Here is a 20,891-nt window from a genome sequence, read left to right as displayed (position 1 = left end):
ACTTTAAAAAGAGAGAGACATAGGGGACAGCATTGAAGATATGTAAATAGAGGGAGTAGATAGTGAATTAATTAAGGGCAAAGAGTAGCTCTTATTCATTTTTTTTTTTTCCAGCCCAACAGCATCTTGCTGTGTTGTCCAGGCTGGAATGCAGTGGCTATTCACAGGCATTATCATAGCACGCTGCAGCCTAGAACTCCTGGATTCAAGCACTTCTTCTGCCTCAGCCTCCTGAGTAGCTGGGACTACAAGAGTGCCCAGCTGTATTCATTTAACAAATATTAATTGAGTACCTATTATGCACCAGGTATTGGAGCTACATCAGTGAACAAAATGGATAGAAATCCTTACCTATGTAGAGCTTACATTCTAGTGGGGTGGGAGGTGAAGAAAGGAACCAAACAAAATGATGACAGGCTGGGCTGTGGTGGCTCACCCCTGTAATCCCAGTGCTTTGGGAGGCCGAGGGGGGCGGATCACCTGAAGTCAGGAGTTCCAGACCAGCCTGACCAACATGGTGAAACCCCCTCTCTACTAAAAATACAAAAATTAGCCAGGCATGGTGGCAGGCGCCTGTAATGTTACTCGGGAGGTTGAGGCAGGAGAATTGCTTGAACCCAGGAGGCGAAGGCTGCAGTGAGCCAAGAGGGTGCCATTGCACTCCAGCCTGGGCAACAAGAGTGAAACTACATATAAAAAATAATAATAATGCCTTAGGGTGAAGTGGGCTCTAAGGCATTGGGATGCCATCTTGGATTTTCATAGCTTGAGGAGAGAAGTCAATGCCTGACTTCCAAGCTTCAAAAGAGAGGCTAACTCTCTAGTTAGGGCCAAAATTAGCCGAGCATGGTGGCACATGCCTGTAATGCCAGCTGCTTTGGAAGCTGAGGCAAGAGAATCACTTGAACCCGGGAGGCAGAGGTTGCAGTGAGCCGAGATCACACCACTGCACTCCAGCCTGGGCAACAGAGTGAGACTCCATCCCCCCAAAAAAACAAAATGATTACATACAATACATACTATGTCAGATAGAAATCGGTGCTATGAAGATAAATAACTCAGGAAAGAGAGATGAAGAGTGTGGAATAGGGAGAGGGCAGGGGATACAGTTTTAAATAAGGTAGACACATAATAGGCACACTAAAATGCTTGCTGAAATTATTACTTGATAAAAACACAATGTCCAGCTGGGCACGGTGCCTCATGCCTGTAATCCCTGCACTTTGGGAGGCCAAGGCGGGTGGATCACTTTTAAGGTCAGGAGTTCAAGACCAGCCTGTCCAACACAGTGAAACCCTGTCTACAAAAAATACAAAAAGAAATTAGCTGGGCATGGTGCTGCACACCTGTAGTGCCAGCTACTCGGGAGGCTGAGGCACAAGAATTGCTTGAACCTGGGAGGCAGAGGTTGCAGTGAACCAAGATCATGCCAGTGCACTCCATCCTAGGTAACAGAGCAAGATTCTGTCTCCAAAAAAACCAAAACACATATCTGTCCATATCTGGAAACTTTGTCTGACCCTATCTTTTTTTTTTTTTGTAATGGGACCATCCTTTGGGGCATTCAGGCACATCATTGGAGCTGAAGCAAGGACAAGAACCTGGAAAGAACTAGGGAAGGTTGCTTGAATACCACAACCCCAGTGGGGTAGAATGATGGTATAAGGAGAGTCAGATGTAGATCATGGCCTCACAGACCTCACAGTCCATTAGTCCTTAGCAAAGCCAAGCTCTTTGCAAAATACAAAAGATTCCCTATAATAATGGGAGACTGTTTGCTTGTTTTTTCAAGCATTCTTTGCATCCTGGAAATGTACAGAGCACAATATCTAGCTTTGAGAAGTAAAGAAAACCTTTCAAGTAAACCTTTGTTCCAGAAGAGATCAAGCTGTTCCCTATTCATCCCTTGCTCCCAGCATCTAGGTGCCTGGGTTTCTTGGAAATAATACTCTTTATACATGTCTCTAATACACATCTCCAAGCAAGGGCTAGGAAAACTCAAGAGTAAGCCTTCAATCGTTTTCACAGACATTGGACTTCCATACCCCCCTCTCCTGTGGAACCTGATTTGGGAAAGTAGGTTTTCGTTTTTAATTTTCAGGGAAGTTAAACAAACAAGGCCAATGGATCAGAGCACCCACCACAAGGCCAGACCCTCAGAGGAAATTCAATAAATACTACTTTCTGTTAATCTCATACCTGGAGGCTTTCTCTTTGCATCCTGCAAGCCAGTATAGTCTTTTATTCTTATTTTTATCCACATCTGCAAAATTCATGTGGACACCTGCAGATTACTCTGGGTTATCTGCAGACGTACTCCTTTCTTTCCCTCTCTCTAATTACGTGCTAAGGATGCAGCCCCTGAAGCTCAACTTCCATTTCTCCAGCAGTCTCCTCACCCTTGTAGAATAATGAGACCCTGTCTTTTGAGAGTGCAGTGTTTAAAGTAAATGGTGTTTAAACTGAAGTTTCCCTCTGGTTTTATTGGTAAAGACAGAATCCTTGACTGCCCTGCAGGCACAGTGCCCTTGACTCTTCTGGCTGGTTTTTGTTTTGGGGGAGCTGTTGCAACCTGTGTGTAAACATCACAGTGAGGGGCACACCCAGGGCATCCTCTGTGCTGGGCCTGCTTCTTTTGAAGTGTCTGGTGATTGTACCATTGTCATGCCAGTTGGAGGAGTCCTTTTGTTTTACAATGGCAAAGCTCTGAAGAGCCAGCTGATAAGACTTGGGACCCTGGTGTGAAACTGACCCTTTGAACTAGGAAGAATCTTTTCAGATAAGCAAGCCTTGGCATTTTTATCCCACAACTTCTTGTTAGAGCTTTTAATAGAGCGGCGGGTTAGTGTCCTTACTAGGCTCATACATAAAGGTTTTTCAAGCTCTTCTGTAATAACACAGACATAGGACATAGCCTCCATTTTTACGAAGATGCAAACCTTCCAATTGCCCATCTCAATAAAGATCTTTGGGAAAATAGCATCAATTTTGGAAATTCATTGATAGTTATTCATTAAAAAACATTAATTATACCAGGAATAAAATACAAATGAAAGCCAATTAAAAACCTTTAAAAAAAAAAAAGTTATGCTTTCTCCCTTAAAAATGCTCTTTTTTTTTTTTTTTTTTTTTTTCAAAATTTAATCAAGACCCGGTCTTGCTATGTTGCCCAGGTTGGTCCTCGAATTCCTAGCCTTAAGCAATCCTCCCACCTTGGCCTCCCAAAGTGCTGAGATTGCCTGCATAAGCCACGGTGTGCCCAGCCTTTAAAAATTGTCTGAATAGCCAGGCACAGTGGCTCACACCTGTAATCCCACCACTTTGGGAGGCAGAGGCGGGTGGATCACGAGGTCAGGAGATCGAGACCATCCTGGCTAACACGGTGAAACCCCGTCTCTACTAAAAATACAAAAAATTAGCCGGACGTGGTGGCGGGTGCCTATAGTCCCACTACTCGGGAGGCTGAGGCAGGAGAATGGCGTGAACCCAGGAGGCAGAGCTTGCAGTGAGCCGAGATTGCACCACTGCACTCCAACCTGGGCTACAGAGTGAGACTGTCTCAAAAAAAAAAAAAATTGTCTTAATTTTGAGACAGAGTCTCGCTCTGTCACCCAGGCTGGAGTGCAGTAGCATGATCTCGGCTCACTGCAATCTCCGCCTCGTGGGTTCAAGCCATTCTCCTGCATCAGCTTCCCGAGTAGCTAGGATTACAGGTGTGCGCCACCATGCCCGGCTAATTTTTGTTTTCTTAGTAGAGAAAGGGTTTCACCATGTTGGCCAGGCTGGTCTCGAACTCCTGGTCTCATGATCCGCCTGCCTTGGCCTTCCAAAGTGCTGGGATTACAGGTGTGAACCAGCTCGCCGGGCCATGATTTTGATAATCTTTTGGACAAAATGGCATGAGCTATTTCTTAGTAAAGGCCATTAGTAGAGCAGTAAGTAAAAAAATATAGTAAGTGGTAGTCTTATATTATTATTATTATTCTTGTTATTAAGGACGAAGTCTCGCTATGTTGCCCAGGCTGGTCATTCTGTTGTTCAGTTACTCAACAAACCTTTGTCCAGTTCCTTCTATGTGATGCTGCACTGAGTATGGTGCTCTGGTTCTCCATCCTCCCAAGTCGTCCCACCCAGCAGATACCACAGACATCAAACAGACAACTAAAATAAAGGGTGAGTGGAATAAGGCAGGGAAGTGATGGTGCTGTGGGAGCATCCTTTATTGATACGGAAAGACCCTTGGAACTTAATTCTGGAGTGTGCTTTAAAGGAAGAATTTTATTTTCCTTTTTCAATAGTTCTTTGAGAGTTTCCATGTTTTATGTTCAATTTTGCTTTCCAACTTTTCCTTCATGTTAGCCTAAATGCGTCTCTAGGCAGTTTCCCAAAATAGAATTTTCCATTTCAGACTAAAGAACTGCAGATGAGATCGAGAATTTAGGGTAAATGCCTTAGCACTTGCATTTGAAGTTTAATACTGTCTAAACCCCAAGGAGACAAAAAGGCCTTGTGTGGCTGCTCAGACTGTCAGGCCCATCACCGGCTGTGGTCTGCTCTGCAAGTACAGGGCCCAGCAGACTGGCAGGCTGCTGTTCTCAAAGGGAGCACATGCAATTGTTTCTACTTCATCACTCTGGGGTGGAGCCACAGGTTCTAAAATAGCTTTTGGGTTTAAACTGGCCCCTATATATACAACTGACCTTTATTCCTAGGGTTTATAGACTGAAGGAATCAGAGAATTATAAGATTTCATAGCCAAAAGAACTTAGAGATCATCTGCTGCTGTGTAGATGAGAAGCTGAGGTCCCCAGGGTAAAGGTCTTCTAGCCAGTTAGTGGTAGAAGCAGAATTACAGTGACAAGCCCTGTTCATCTCCATTCCAGAATCAGAATAGAGCGCCACAATCTCCAAGCACCCTGGAAGTGCATCCCTCTCCCCTTCTTCCTTTCCACTGCTTCTGGTACCTCTCTGTCCACCTGTGTCTAAAGCCAGGCAATTTGGGATATTTTCTATGTGTTCAACCTAAAGCAAATTTCTTTTCATATATATATGCATTTTTTTCTTTTACCTCTAAGAAATAAAGCTATTTATGAAGCAATTCCTTATCAATGAGTCCTGTTGATGAATTTCACATTTCTAATTTGGTGTATGTTATATACCCATATATAAAACAGTTGAGCCCAGACCAATAAATGTTATCCTGAGAACTGCAGTAGGGATTTACAGATTAATTACCACTTGCCTTTTTTTTTTTCTTAAACAGTAGCTCACTTGTGAGAATTACATTGCACATAATGTTCAGGCCTACTTGAATTTAAACCAAAAAAGTTTAAAGTAATGGTATAGGATATTCTAGTAGGAAGAGATGTTTTGCTAAGGTTATTGCCGATATAATGAAGTTCCTAGTTCCTTGACGCAGTATGAGTGTGGAGGATCCCTTATAAAAAATACTTAGTCTAAGGCCAACATTTCACCCCCTTTCCCTTTTCCTGTCCCCGCCTCCTTCTCAAAGCCACATTCTCTATTTTTTCCATTTTCCACTAGAGCCCTTATAAAAGAATTATTATCTTTTCGTGAGTTCTTAAAAATATAAAAATGGTATCTAAATCGCCATTGAAATATATTTTCACTATTGCTTGTTTGTATAGTTAACTTTTATAAAACCCCAAAAAGGAAGAATTGATGGATTAATCCAAATGAGATTGACATCGTTGCATTTTATATCCTGATAAAATCACACAGGAACAGGAGCTGTAATCTTATACTGTGTATCCTCCAATATGTGTTTATCTTATTCTCTGGCTAATGAGGAAAAATTAACACTGCCAATACTGCGATTGAAGCTGGAGATAAGCTTATGTCTAGTCTATCACATGACTGACTATAGTCATCTTCTATTTCTCTGCATTAAATCAACACAGATGCGTTGGCTTTATAAATGTCAGTCAACATCATTTAGGCTCTGCCGCCTGCTCAGTGCAATGCAACCTTCATTGACAGTATGATGGGGAATGGAGGTTAGTTCCTCCAGAAGAATTCTTCCTTACGATAATATGATCATAACAGCTCAAAAAAAATTCTTCCATATAATAAAACAAATCAGAAGACTGAGCAAGTGAAAAGCTATAGAACTGGTGCAAGGAGAAAGGAATAATGTTACAACAGAGAGGAGCAAGAGATACAATTGTGAGCAGATGGAATCATTTGTCAGTGGCCACTTTAGGGCAAATAACAAGTTGTGGTGTCCCAGTGAGTTAGGGTATGTTTAGTTCAAAAGGGTTCAAAACCCTTCCCAGCTTTTGTCTGTAAGAGTCATGTGTTTTAATTGTTTTTCTGTTTTGTCTACACAACTTGATCTGCTTAGTATTTTCAGTAACTATCCCCTATCCCCCAAATGACAAGTGATCTGCCTGCTATGTGTCCGTCTGTGTGCCGGAACACTAATGAACACTCAGAACTCAGGGAGATAGCAGCTGCCCAGCAGCCTTCAAGTTTCAACAGCCCTACCCAGCAGGACAGCAGTTAATTTACATCCAGGGGAGCAGCACTCACCTCAAAAGCTTCATGAACATACAGCTTTTGCATAAGAAATGTGTTGAAATTGCAGAAAATATGCATAATTAAAATTAAGCCTTGCATGTCCCCCAAATAATGGGTTTAGATATTAGATGATGAAATGGCCTGGATTTCTACGTTTCTCATTTTGTGTTTTTCTAACCCCTCCTACAAACATTTTAGAGAAACCATAATATTCAAAGGTTTTGTGGCTCAAAATCAGTACCACAAGCTATGCCAAAAGAACATGGCCAGGTGCGGTGGCTCACGCCTGTAATCCCAACACGTTGGGAGGTTGAGGTGGGTAGATCACAAGGTCAGAAGTTCAAGACCAGCCTGGTCAAGATGGCGAAACACCGTCTCTACTAAAAATACAAATATTAGCCGGGCATGGTGGTGGGTACCTGTAATTCCAGCTGCTCGGGGCTGAGGTAGAGAGTTGCTTGAACCCGGGAGGCAGAGATTGCAGTGAGCCAAGATCATGCCACTGCACTCCAGCCTGGGCGACAGAGTGAGACTGTCTCAAAAAAAAAAAAAAAAGCCGGGCGTGGTGGCTCACACCTGTAATCCCAGCACTTTGGGAGGCCGAGGCGGGTGGATCACAAGGTCAGGAGATCGAGACCATCCTGGCTAACACAGTGAAACCCCGTCTCTACTAAAAATACAAAAAATTAGCCAGGCGAGGTGGCGGGTGCCTGTAGTCCCAGCTACGTGGGAGGCTGAGGCAGGAGAATGGCGTGAACCCCAGGGGGCGGAGCTTGCAGTGAGCCGAGATCGCGCCACTGCACTCCAGCCTGGGTGAAAGAGCGAGACTCCTTCTCAAAAACAAAAACAAAAACAAAAAAACACTATTGGGCTGGGCGCGGTGGCTCACGCCTGTAATCCCAACACTTTGGGAGGCCGAGGCGGGTGGGTCACCTGGGGTCAGGAGTTCAAGACCAGCCTGGCCAACATGGTGAAACCTCATCTCTACTAAAAATGCAAAAATTAGCTGGGGGTGGTGGTGGGTGCCTATAATCCCAGCTACTTGGGAGGCAGAGGCAGAAGAATTGCTTGAACCCAGGAGGCAGAGGTTTCAGTGAACCCAGATCACGCCATTGCACTTTAGCCTGGGCAACAGAGTGAGACTCCATCTCAAAAAAAAAAAAAAAAAGAAAAAGAAAAAAGAACATTTTTGACTTATATAATTAATGAAGTTAACTTTCATTTGAAAAAGACATCTTAACTCAGATGGGTCAAATCCCTAAAATCGTACTTCCCCTTTGGAACTTTTCATAAAAGAATCCTGAGAGTCACTCAGAAACATGGGTGCTTGATACGCAATATTGAAGACTTTGCAATGTCCAGGTAGAATTTTGCCTTAACCAACTAATGAATGAAAACTTAAAATAACTTTTTGTTCTTATTCCACAAATTTACCACTTTTTTAGGAGAGCTGGTAACCAAAGTGAATGATGTCTGTAGACCAGTGGTTCTTACACCTAGGTACAAATTGCAATTATCTATGGAGGCTACATTAAATGCAGATTTCTGGATCCTAATTCAGAGTTACTGAGTCAAAATCTATAGGGATATGATTGAGGCTTCTGTGTATTTTAAGAGGATTTCCAGGTGATTCTTACATTGCCAGCCCACTCAGCATCAATTGCTGTTGGAGCACAACTAACAAATGCAACCTGGGCCAGGCGCAGTGGCTTACAACTGTAATCCCAGTACTTTGGGAGGCTGAGGCAGGTGGATAACCTGAGGTCAGGAGTTTGAGACCAGCCTGACCAATATAGTGAAACCCTGTCTCTACTAAAAATACAAAAATTAGCTGGGCATGGTGGTGTGCGCCTGTAGTCACACCTACTCCGGAGGCTGAGACAGGAGAATTGCTTGAATCCGGAAGGCGGAGGTTGCAGTGAGCCGAGATCACACCACTGCACTCCAGCCTGGGCAACAGAGTGAGACTCTGTCTCAAAAAAAACAAAAACAAAAACAAAAACAAAAAAAGGCAACCTAATTCCCATGCATCATATCTAATAGCAAGTACTGTTGCCTTATTCTACAAATAGAATGTTTTAATCCATTTAAATGACATTTTTAGAATACCTGTGGAGGACAAAACTGTTCCACCTTTGCTGAATTACTGGCCTCCAGCCCAAACACACACACAAATCCAGATCCATCTACCCACATAGATACATGGCCAAGGGGTGGACCCTTTGCAATCATAATGGATCCTAACCCCGGAACTGTGAAGTAGCCGTGTTTTTGTTTTTCTTTTTTTTTTTTTTTTTGTTTTTTGGTTTTTTGTTTTTTGAGATGGCGTCTCGCTCTGTCGCCCAGGCTGGAGTGCAGTGGCACAGTCTAGGCTCACTGCAACCTCCACCTCCTGGGTTCAAGTGATTCTCCTGCCTCAGCCTCCGAGTAGCTGGGTCTACAGGTGCCCGCCACCACGCCCAGCTAATTTTTGTATTTTTAGTAGAGACGGGGTTTCATCATGTGGGTCAGGCTGATCTCAAACCCCTGACCTGGTGATCCACCCGCCTCGGCCTCCCAAAGTGCTAAATTACAGGCATGAGCGAGCGTGCCCAGCCAAGTGACCATGTTTTAACCTTACAGAACAATGAGCCATAAAGTCCTGTCTGTCTGCAACGAGAGAAAAATAAAGTGTTAAACCAGAAATTAGCAGAGACAGGAATGGAGAAAGAATGCTGTCTAAATGTCTGGGGGTTTTCCATTTCTGAATTATAGCCATTTTCTGAAGCTCAGCTGCATTCCCGCCCTCGTGTTAGCCTGAGACACCTCTATCCTTCCAGTGAATTATTGCCCCTCACCCTTTTCCCCCTAAGTTACTTTGGTTTCTGTTACTTAAAACCACAAAACACTAACTAATACAAATCTCATTCAGCAGTTTCAACAAAACTCATTTTACATCAACAGTAGCTCCCTCATACACTTACAAAGCTTGGGTGCTGCAAAAGGAGAGAAGCAACACATTTGTAAAGTCAGTTCCAGAGCAACACTAGTTCCGTGCAGATTTTTCTGCCCACTAAATGTGCTTTTTGGAGGCAGGCATTCTTTGATTCCCCAGTCAGAGTATTTTCCTTAAAGTCACTTGAATTGTAACTAAGCAGTTTCCCTGTACTCTGCCCACCAAATATTCCTGAATAAGAAGTTTCCTTTCTTGGCACCATGCCCAGGACTTACATCCAGGAGTGGTGCCTCTGAGCCTTTTCTGGCCTCTATTTTCAGAAATCTGCAATCAACTGCTAACATCCCCTGCTTGTTACGGGTCCTCACGTTTTATGATACAGAATTTTCCTCAGACCTCGCTTCTCTTCATATCTCATTTTCCTCCCTTTTTTAAACCATCCACAGAGTTGATATTCTGGTGTCGTATATTATTTATCATTTAGAACTTCTAAAATCCACATATGATTTTTGCGAGGAAGTGGGTTTTTGATTGTTTTTTTTGCCACAGACCTAGAATTTAAGCTAAAGTTAGTCTCAAACCTTTTTTTTTCCCAAGAATTCCCTTTGTTACTTAATTAAATAACCAGAACCCGCTTTTTGAATTATAGGCAGATTCATGATGGGAGGACCCTGGGAGGAATTTCGGGAGGTTACAGGAACCTCAGGTGTGACCTAGCATTCATCCCTTTATTAAGTGAGTTGGAAAAGGTATAAAGAAGGTGAGGAGGTAAATCAGATTCCCATAGCTGAGAATTACCCCAACGGCTAGGGATATTCGTATATGAATTATTTTTGTGCATTCATCCTTCTATAAGACTCAGAAGAGAAATCAGCTTTCTTAATTGTTCTTACTTTAGTGTTTTCCTTAGAACAAGTATTGAAGTCAGTGGCTCTTAATTGTGTGTTTTGTGTATGTATGTTACACTGAAGAGCTCAAATAGACCATCTCTCATAATCATTCTGTAAGGTCTGTGTTCTTTTCTCAGTAGTTACTTTAGTTAAGATTTGTATTGTGATAGTCTATTTTGGGAAAATTCCGGGGATTTTAGTGTGTCTTAATTTCTTTACTACCCAGCACTGCAAAGAATGTATCCCCTTGTGTAAAATGAGTGTGCGGGAAGTCTGGACATGCTCATCCCAGGTGGTAGTAACTAAGCCCAGGACTTTACTAGATAAGTAACAGGTGTGAAATGTTGTCAAAAGGCTCTTCTCTTTGACAGCTGAATTGAGCCATAAAATTTTTAACTAATTTATGCAAGTCTGCGGGAGCCCAGATATAGATTGTTAATCCAAGGCTCAGAATGCACGAGTGTTGATTTCACAGTGAAATGCTTAAAAGTTAATTTTTGTATTGCGTCTCTTATCTTTGGCCTAGTGAAAATATTCGGATTGCCCCACAAGTCCAAATTAATTTAGTAAACTATTACCCATGGACTTAACATGTTCTGTTTGCTCTTAAGTAGAATCAGAGTTTATTGTAATCATATGTTTCCATTTACATTTTAAAATATTACAAGATGGCCAAGACCAGGGTTAAGAAACCTTTAAAACATCTTTAATTTCAGCTTAACTGCTAAGTTTGCATACTCTTCTTGTAAGCTGGATTTTTCCTCCTCAAAAAGAGAGAAGCAAAGCAACATGTGGTTTGTTACATTTGTTGCTCTTCTTAGGCTGTTTTGCATTAGGAGGTTATGGAAACCTAAAACTGAAAGCTCCATAAAGAAAAACCTTACAGGGAAGGAAAGAAATAGAGAAAAAAAGACATCTGAGACTCAGCCCTTTTCCCGCATCTGCCCTGAAAATACATTCCAGTGTAAAATGTGCATCCTTGGTAGTTGAAAGTAGAAAGGAGAAGAGAATAAATATTTTTTTAAAAAAATCACACAAGCCAGACGTGGTGGTTCATGCTTGTAATCCCAACACTTTGAGAGGCCAAGGCAGGAAGATTGCTTGAACCCAGAAGTTCAAGATCAGCCTGGGCAAGACAGTTAGACCCCTGTCTCTACAAAAAAATACAAAAATTAGCCAGGCATGGTGGTGTGTGCTCGTGGTCCCAGCCACTTGGGAGGCTGAGGCGGGAAGATTGCTTGAGCCCAGGAGTTTGAGGCTGCAGTGAGCTTTGATCGTGCCACTGCACTCCAGCTTGGACAACAGAATGAGACTCTGTCTCAAAAAAAAAAAAAAAAAGAAAAACAAATATGTATCTATATATAGGTATCTATATATGTATATATAGGTATCTATATATAGGTATCTATATATCTATATATAGGTATCTATATATCTATATATAGGTATCTATATATAGGTATATATATATAGGTATCTATATATCTATATATCTATATATAGGTATCTATATATCTATATATAGGTGTATATATATCTATATATAGGTATATATATGGGGGTATTTATATATATAGGTATATATATGTGGGGGTATATATATAGGTATATATACGTGTGTGTGTATATATATAGGGGGATGTGTGTGTGTGTATATATATAGGTGTGTGTGTGTATATATATATAGGTGTGTATATATATATACCTATAAAGTACTCCGGTTAAGTAGGCCTTGTATTTCCCCTTCTGAGAAAAAACACAAAGAGAAAACTATAAATGTCCATTCATTCCAGGCCATTCTGTAAATTAACTGTCACACCTGTTGGCAGGCTTCTAGGAGTAGCATGGCAAAAGTCCCAGCCCATCTTCGAATTGCTCCTAGCAATGTTGATGGCAACAGTGAATGTTTTCCTCACAAGCACAGAAAATTTGCAGTACAGATAATGCACTAGCAGTTGTCTTGAATTATTTTTCCCCTTATAATTCCACTATTAATTAAATTTGTTATTTATATAGCATCAGCATCATAATGCCTGGATGTTTCTGTTACAGGTTTTCAAGGATCCCAAATATTTATGTGTGTGATCGTCATATTTATTCTCCCTAAGAAATCTCTTAATTAGGCATGAGAAACTGAATGACAAGCATTTTTCTGTAGTAGATTTTAATTTGCCTGACTGTATGGGGGAAAAAAAAAGCCGCTTCATGAAAGATATTCATAGGAATCAGTTGCATGTTAGGGAAGGTCATTTTAAAGGTTACTGGAAACGTAAGAAGATGATCATAAATGTTGCTTGTTTAGGAATTTGCTCTCATTTTTTTTTTTTTTTTTTTTTTTTTGAGACGGAGTCTCACTCTGTTACCAGGCTGGAGTGCAGTGGCACAATCTCGGCTCACTGCAACCTCCCCTTTCCGGATTCAAGCGATTCTCCTACCTCAGTCGCCTGAGTAGCTGGGACTACAGGCACGCGCCTCCATGCCCAGCTAATTTTTGTATTTTTAGTAGAGACGGGGTTTCACCATGTTGGCCAGGATGGTCTCAATCTCTTGACCTCATGATCCGCCTGCCTCATCTTCCCAAAGTGCTGGGATTACAAGCATGAGCCACCTCGCCCGGCCTTGCTCTCCTATTTTATGTTTTGAGCGGTGGCTCCATTTACAGAGACTGTCTAGCCATATTATTGGATTCTTTCAAAAAACCTGTGTTCAGATCCTAAAAATGTGATGACTTCCTAAATCATATTTTTAGTCTTCATTAAATCGCTCCCACCAAACACACTTTTCCAATAAGTAGAAGCATTTCAGAGATTACTGGAATCTTGTTAGAATTTCTTGAAAGAAAAGCTGATAAGTTCAGAAATGGTTGACCATGGAAATGTGATCTAGTCTGTTATAAAAGTACCAATGTACTCAGCTCTTTAATTGGAACTAGAGTTTGTGTTAAGTAAAAATGTTTGGTCTTCAGCAGGAAGTAGATTGTCTTTACAAGCCCATGTGATACGAGTTCTAATAGTCTCCTATTATTTGAGCTCATCTGCAATAAATTTTTGTTTGGGGACATATTGTTAGGATTGCCCAGATATGCTGCTAGAAAGAATATTAATTCTATTGCTTTTTTTTCATTTGTTGAAACTGAAAGATTTTAGTAAAAAAAAAAAAGAGAGAGAGAAAATTCATGAAAAATGTATTATAGTGCTGTGAGTTGAGCTATAATCAATTTTGTCTGAAAAGTTTATTAATGGCTGCATTACTTCATTGCCTTCGGGATATCACGTGAGATACGTTCGGTAGAATGCATTACACACAAACTAACAACTGAACCATGCTCATGGTCTCTCTTTTGTTCAGCATAATCTGCATTTAAGTGGAAGAGGTTGGGTTGCTGAACTCATCCAAGAGTGCTGTCTTTGACTAAGTGCTTAGTACATACTGATACTGGTAATGCCTAATATGCAACAGAGCAACTATTATATAAAGATCTTCAAATACAGGCTAGTTTTGTTGTATTTGGACAATAAAATTATTTTGTATCTATAGAAATTAAGATGGTACAATGAACTGCTTCAGAAAGCTCAGGGTGTCATTTGTCTGATTATCTCCAGGGTTGGTGTGTGTATTGGAGGGTCCCCTGTGTTTTGGCCTTTGTGCTATATAACTCTTTGGTCCTAAAGGCCAGCAAAGCCAAAATATTGTCATTGAGCTCCCCTAAATGAGACTGACAATCATTGCTTAATTTCTGGCTGAAATAATATGGTATTAAAAATTTCTAGGCCATGGCTGGGCACGGTGGCTCATGCCTGTAATCCCAGCTCTTTGGGAGGCCAAGGCAGGTGGATCACTTGAGGTCAGGAGTCCGAGACCAGCCTGACCAACATGGTGAAAACTCATCTCTACTAAAAAAAAAAAAAAAAAAAAAAAAACTACAAAAATTAGTCAGGCATGGTGGTGGGCACTTGTAATTCCAGCTAGTTGGGAGACTGAGGCAGGAGAATCGCTTGATTCTCTGCCCGGGAGGCAGAGGTTGCAGTGAGCCAAGATCAGGCCACTGCACTCCAGCGAGGGCAACAGAGCAAGACTCTCTCTCAAATAAATACATAAATAAATTTCTAGGCCAGGCACGGTGGCTCATACTTGTAATCCCAGCACTTTGGGAGGCCGTGGTGGGTGGATCACCTGAGGCCAGGAGTTCAAGACTAGCCTGGCCAACATGGTGAAACCTCATCTCTACTAAAAATACAAAAATGAGCCGGGTGTGGTGGCGTGTGCTTATAGTCCCAGCTACTCGGGAGGCTGAGATAGGAGAATTGCTTGAACCTGGGAGATGGAGGCTACAGTCAGCCGAGATCACACCACTGCACTCCGGCCTGGGCAATGGAGCGAGATGCTAAAAAAAAAAAAAAAAAAAAAATTCTAGATTTATTCTACTTACATTCTGATGATGCTGCCAAGAGAAAAGCCAGGAAAAGCAAAGCATATTATTTTGCTATTTATAGGAAGCTCTACTTTAAAAACAAATAGTCATCTAGAGCATCAGCTTTGGTGTCAGACCAAGGTTTGAATATAGGCTCCTCCCCAAATTACCTGATAACTTTATACAATTTACCTTACTTACTTTTCTCCTTTGTAAAATGGGAAACTAAGATCCACCTTATGTTGTTATAAGGATTTTTTTTAAAATGTACATGATTTAGTACAATGTCTAGCATACGAGTACTCCATAAGTTATAGCTGGTACAATAATGAGAGTGGTTCATTTGGCACTATTGTGTTCTTACTCGATCTATCACCAAAGATGAAGTAATGACATCACACCGTATGTGAAAAATGACTCAGAATTCTAATACATACGAGGTGGAGCCAAGATGGCCGAATAGGAACAGCTCCGGTCTCCAGCTCCCAGCCCCAGCGACACAGAAGACGGGTGATTTCTGCATTTCTGTTTGAGGTACTGGTTTCATCTCACTAGGGAGTGCCTAACAGCGGGTGCAGGACAGTCGGTGAAGCGCACTGTGCGCGAGCCGAAGCAGGGCGAGGCATTGCCTCACTCGGGAAGTGCAAGGGGTCAGGGAGTTCCCTTTCCTAGTCAAAGAAAGGGGAAACAGACGGCACCTGGAATATCGGGTCAGTCCCATCCTAATACTGCGCTTTTCCAATGGGCCTGGAAAACGGCACACTAGGAGATTGTGTCCCGCACCTGGCTCGGAGGGTCCTATGCCCACGGAGTCTCGCTGATTGCTAGCACAGCAGTCTGAGATCAAGCTGCAAGGCGGCAGCGAGGCTGGGGGAGGGGCGCCCGCCATTGCCCAGGCTTGCTTAGGTAAACAAAGCAGCCAGGAAGCTCGAACTGGGTGGAGCCCACCACAGCTCAAGGAGGCCTGCCTGCCTCTGTAGGCTCCACCTCTGGGGGCAGGGCACAGACAAACAAAAACTCAGCAAGAACCTCCACAGACTTAAATGTCCCTGTCTGACTGACAGCTTTGAAGAGAATAGTGGTTCTCCCAGCACGCAGCTGGAGATCTGAGAACGGACAGACTGCCTCCTAAAGTGGGTCCCTCACCCCTGAGGAGCCTAACTGGGAGGCACCCCCCCAGTAGGGTCAGACTGACACCTCATTCAACCGGGTACTCCTCTGAGACAAAACTTTCAGAGGAACTATCAGACAGCTGAATTTGTGGTCTCACAAAAATCCGCTGTTCTGCAGCCACCGCTGCTGACACCCAGCCAAACAGGGTCTGGAGTGGACCTCTAGTAAACTCCAACAGACCTGCAGCTGAGGGTCCTGTCTGGTAGAAGGAAAACTAACAAACAGAAAGGACATCAACACCAAAAACCCATCTGTACATCACCATCATCAAAGACAAAAAGTAGATAAAACCACAAACATGGGGAAAAAACAGAGCAGAAAAACTGGAAACTCTAAACAGAGCACCTCTCCTCCTCCAAAGGAACGCAGTTCCTCACCAGCAACAGAACAAAGCTGGATGGAGGATGACTTTGATGAGTTGAGAGAAGAAGACTTCAGACGATCAAACTACTCTGAGCTACGAGAGGAAATTCAAAACAATAGCAAAGAAGTTAAAAACTTTGAAAAAAAATTAGAAGGATGGATAACTAGAATAACCAATGGAGAGAAGGGCTTAAAGGAGCTGATGGAGCTGAAAGCCAAGTTTCGAGAACTACGCGAAGATTGCAGAAGCCTCAGTAGCAGATGCGACCAACTGGAAGAAAGGGTATCGCTGATGGAAGATGAAATGAATGAAATGAAGAGAGAAGGGAAGTTTAGAGAAAAAAGAATAAAAAGAAATGAACAAAGCCTCCAAGAAATTTGGGACTATGTGAAAAGACCAAACCTACGTCTGATTGGTGTACCTGAAAATGATGGGGAGAATGGAACCAAGTTGGAAAACACTCTGCAAGATATTATCCAGGAGAACTTCCCCAATCTAGCAAGGCAGGCCAGCATTCAGATTCAGGAAATACTGAGAACGCCACAAAGATACTCCTCGAGAAGGGCAACTCCAAGACACATAATTGTCAGATTCACCAAAGTTGAAATGAAGGAAAAAATGTTAAGGGCAGCCAGAGAGAAAGGTCGGGTTACCCACAAAGGGAAGCCCATCAGACTAACAGCTGATCTCTCGGCAGAAACTCTACAAGCCAGAAGAGAGTGGGGGCCGATATTCAACATTCTTAAAGAAAAGAATTTTCAACCCAGAATTTCCTATCCCGCCAAACTAAGCTTCATAAGTGAAGGAGAAATAAAATACTTTACAGACAAGCAAACGCTGAGTGATTTTGTCACCACCAGGCCTGCCCTAAAAGAGCTCCTGAAGGAAGCACTAAACATGGAAAGGAACAACCGGTTCCAGCCACTGCAAAAACATGCCAAATTGTAAAGACCATTGAGGCTAGGAAGAAACTATAGCAACTAACGAGCAAAATAACCAACTAACATCATAATGACAGGATCGGATTCACACATAACAATATTAACGTTAAATGTAAATGGGCTAAATGCTCCAATCAAAAGACACAGACTGGCAAACTGGATAAGGAGTCAGGACCCATCAGTGTGCTGTATTCAGGAAACCCATCTCACGTGCAGAGACACACATAGACTCAAAATAAAGGGATGGAGGAAGATCTATCAAGCAAATGGAAAACAAAAAAAGGCAGGGGTTGCAATCCTAGTCTCTGATAAAATAGACTTTAAACCAACAAAGATCAAAAGAGACAAAGAAGGCCATTACATAATGGTAAAGGGATCAATTCAACAAGAAGAGCTAACTCTCCTAAATATATATGCACCCAACACAGGAGCACCCAGATTCATAAAGCAAGTCCTCAGTGACCTACAAAGGGAATTAAACTCCCACACAATAATAATGGGAGATTTTAACACCCCACTGTCAGCATTAGACAGATCAACGAGACAGAAAGTTAACAAGGATATCCAGGAATTGAACTCAGCTCTACATAAAGTGGACCTAATAGACATCTACAGAACTCTCCACCCCAAGTCAACAGAATATACATTTTTTTCAGCACCACACCACACCTAATTCCAAAATTGACCACATAGTTGGAAGTAAAGCTCTCCTCAGCAAATGTAAAAGAACAGAAATTATAACAAACTGTCTCTCAGACCACAGTGCAATCAAACTAGAACTCAGGATTAAGAAACTCACTCAAAACCGCTCAACTACATGGAAACTGAACAACCTGCTCCTGAATGACTATTGGGTACATAATGAAATGAAGGCAGAAATAAAGATGTTCTTTGAAACCAATGAGAACAAAGACACAACATACCAGAATCTCTGGGACACATTCAAAGCAGTGTGTAGAGGGAAATTTATAGCACTAAATGCCCACAAGAGAAAGCAGGAAAGATCCAAAATTGACACCCTAACATCACAATTAAAAGAACTAGAAAAGCAAGAGCAAACACATTCAAAAGCTAGCAGAAGACAAGAAATAACTAAAATCAGAGCAGAACTGAAGGAAATAGAGACACAAAAAACCCTTCAAAAAATTAATGAATCCAGGAGCTGGTTTTTTGAAAAGATCAACAAAATTGATGGACCGCTAGCAAGACTAATAAAGAAGAAAAGAGAGAAGAATCAAATAGATGCAATAAAAAACGAAAAAGGGGATATCACCACCGATCCCACAGAAATACAATCTACCATCAGAGAATACTACAAACACCTCTATGCAAATAAGCTAGAAAATCTAGAAGAAATGGATAAATTCCTCGACAAATACACCCTCCCAAGACTAAACCAGGAAGAAGTTGAATCTCTGAATAGACCAATAACAGCTTCTGAAATTGTGGCAATAATCAATAGCTTACCAACCAAAAAGAGTCCAGGACCTGATGGATTCACAGCTGAATTCTACCAGAGGTACAAGGAGGAACTGGTACCATTCCTTCTGAAAGTATTCCAATCAATAGAAAAAGAGGGAATCCTCCCTAACACATTTTATGAAGCCAGCATCATCCTGATACCAAAACCTGGCAGAGACATAACCAAAAAAGAGAATTTCAGACCAATATCCTTGATGAACATTGATGCAAAAATCCTCAATAAAATACTGGCAAACCGAATCCAGCAGCACATCAAAAAGCTTATCCACCATAATCAAGTGGGCTTCATCCCTGGGATGCAAGGCTGGTTCAACATACGCAAATCAATAAATGTAATCCAGCATATAAACAGAACCAAAGACAAAAACCACATGATTATCTCAATAGATGCAGAAAAGGCCTTTGACAAAATTCAACAACCCTTCATGCTAAAAACTCTCAATAAATTAGGTATTGATGGGACGTATCTCAAAATAATAAGAGCCATCTACGACAAACCCACAGCCAATATCATACTGAATGGGCAAAAACTGGAAGCATTCCCTCTGAAAACTGGCACAAGACAGGGATGCCCTCTCTCACCGCTCCTTTTCAACATAGTGCTGGAAGTTCTGGCCAGAGCAATCAGGCAGGAGAAGGAAATAAAGGGTATTCAATTAGGAAAAGAGGAAGTCAAATTGTCCCTGTTTGCAGATGACATGATTGTATATCTAGAAAACCCCACTGTCTCAGCCCAAAATCTCCTTAAGCTGATTAGCAACTTCAGCAAAGTCTCAGGATACAAAATTAATGTACAAAAATCACAAGCATTCTTGTACACCAATCACAGACAAACAGAGAGCCAAATCATGAGTGAACTCCCATTCACAATTGCTTCAAAGAGAATAAAATACCTAGGAATCCAACTTACAAGGGATGTGAAGGACCTCTTCAAGGAGAACTACAAACCACTGCTCAATGAAATAAAAGAGGATACAAAGAAATGGAAGAACATTCCATGCTCATGGGTTGGAAGAATCAATATCGTGAAAATGGCCATACTGCCCAAAGTAATTTATAGATTCAATGCCATCCCCATCAAGCTACCAATGACTTTCTTCACAGAATTGGAAAAAACTACTTTAAAGTTCATATGGAACCAAAAAAGAGCCCGCATCGCCAAGTCAATCCTAAGCCAAAAGAACAAAGCTGGAGGCATCACGCTACCTGTCTTTAAACTATACTACAAGGCTACAGTAACCAAAACAGCATGGTACTGGTACCACAACAGAGACATAGATCAATGGAACAGAACAGAGCCCTCAGAAATGATGCCACATAGCTACAACTATCTGATCTTAGACAAACCTGACAAAAACAAGAAATGGGGAAAGGATTCCCTATTTAATAAATGGTGCTGGGAAAACTGGCTAGCCATATGGAGAAAGCTGCAACTGGATCCCTTCCTTACACCTTATACAAAAATTAATTCAAGATGGATTAAAGACTTATATGTTAGACCTAAAACCATTAAAATCCTACAAGAAAACCTAGGCAATACCATTCAGGACATAGGCGTGGGCAAGGACTTCATGTCTAAAACACCAAAAGCAATGGCAACAAAAGCCAAAATCGACAAATGGGATCTCATTAAACTATAGAGCTTCTGCACAGCAAAAGAAACTATCATCAGAGTGAACAGGCAACCTACAGAATGGGAGAAAATTTTTGCAACCTACTCATCTGACAAAGGGCTAATATCCAGAATCTACAATGAACTCAAACAAATTTACAAGAAAAAAACAAACAACCCCATCAAAAAGTGGGCAGAGGACATGAACAGACACTTCGCAAAAGAAGACATTTATGCAGCCAAAAAACACATGAAGAAATGCTCATCATCACTGGCCATCAGAGAAATGCAAATCAAAACCACAGTGAGATACCATCTCACACCAGTTAGAATGGCCATCATTAAAAAATCAGGAAACAACAGGTGCTGGAGAGGATGTGGAGAAATAGGAACACTTTTACACTGTTGGTGGGACTGTAAACTAGTTCAACCATTGTGGAAGTCAGTGTGGCGATTCCTCAGGGATCTCGAACTAGAAATACCATTTGACCCAGCCATCCCATTACTGGGTATATACCCAAAGGACTATAAATCATGCTGCTA

At 41.7% G+C, this 20,891-nt stretch overlaps 1 protein-coding gene across 4 annotated transcripts in view; it reads left to right on the top strand.

The window, feature by feature from the left end:
* Window positions 1–20,891, top strand: part of PRICKLE1 (prickle planar cell polarity protein 1) — a 138,172-nt gene that overhangs the window by 74,934 nt on the left and 42,347 nt on the right. For 2 of the 4 annotated variants that reach the window (XM_058426505.1, XM_058426504.1), the window contains exon 1: window positions 4,033–4,173. The exons of the other annotated variants lie outside the window; for them this stretch is intronic. The gene's annotated coding sequence lies outside the window, so the exon portion shown is untranslated. Of the gene's footprint in view, window positions 1–4,032; window positions 4,174–20,891 lie in introns of those variants that run through there. 4 annotated transcript variants of the gene reach the window in all.

The sequence above is a fragment of the Hylobates moloch genome, unplaced genomic scaffold (genome assembly GCF_009828535.3).
Source record: "Hylobates moloch isolate HMO894 unplaced genomic scaffold, HMol_V3 SCAFFOLD_13, whole genome shotgun sequence".
Lineage (NCBI taxonomy): Eukaryota > Metazoa > Chordata > Mammalia > Primates > Hylobatidae > Hylobates > Hylobates moloch.
The sequence above is the reverse complement of the archived record's forward strand: the minus strand, read 5'-3'. Positions and strand labels throughout refer to the sequence as shown.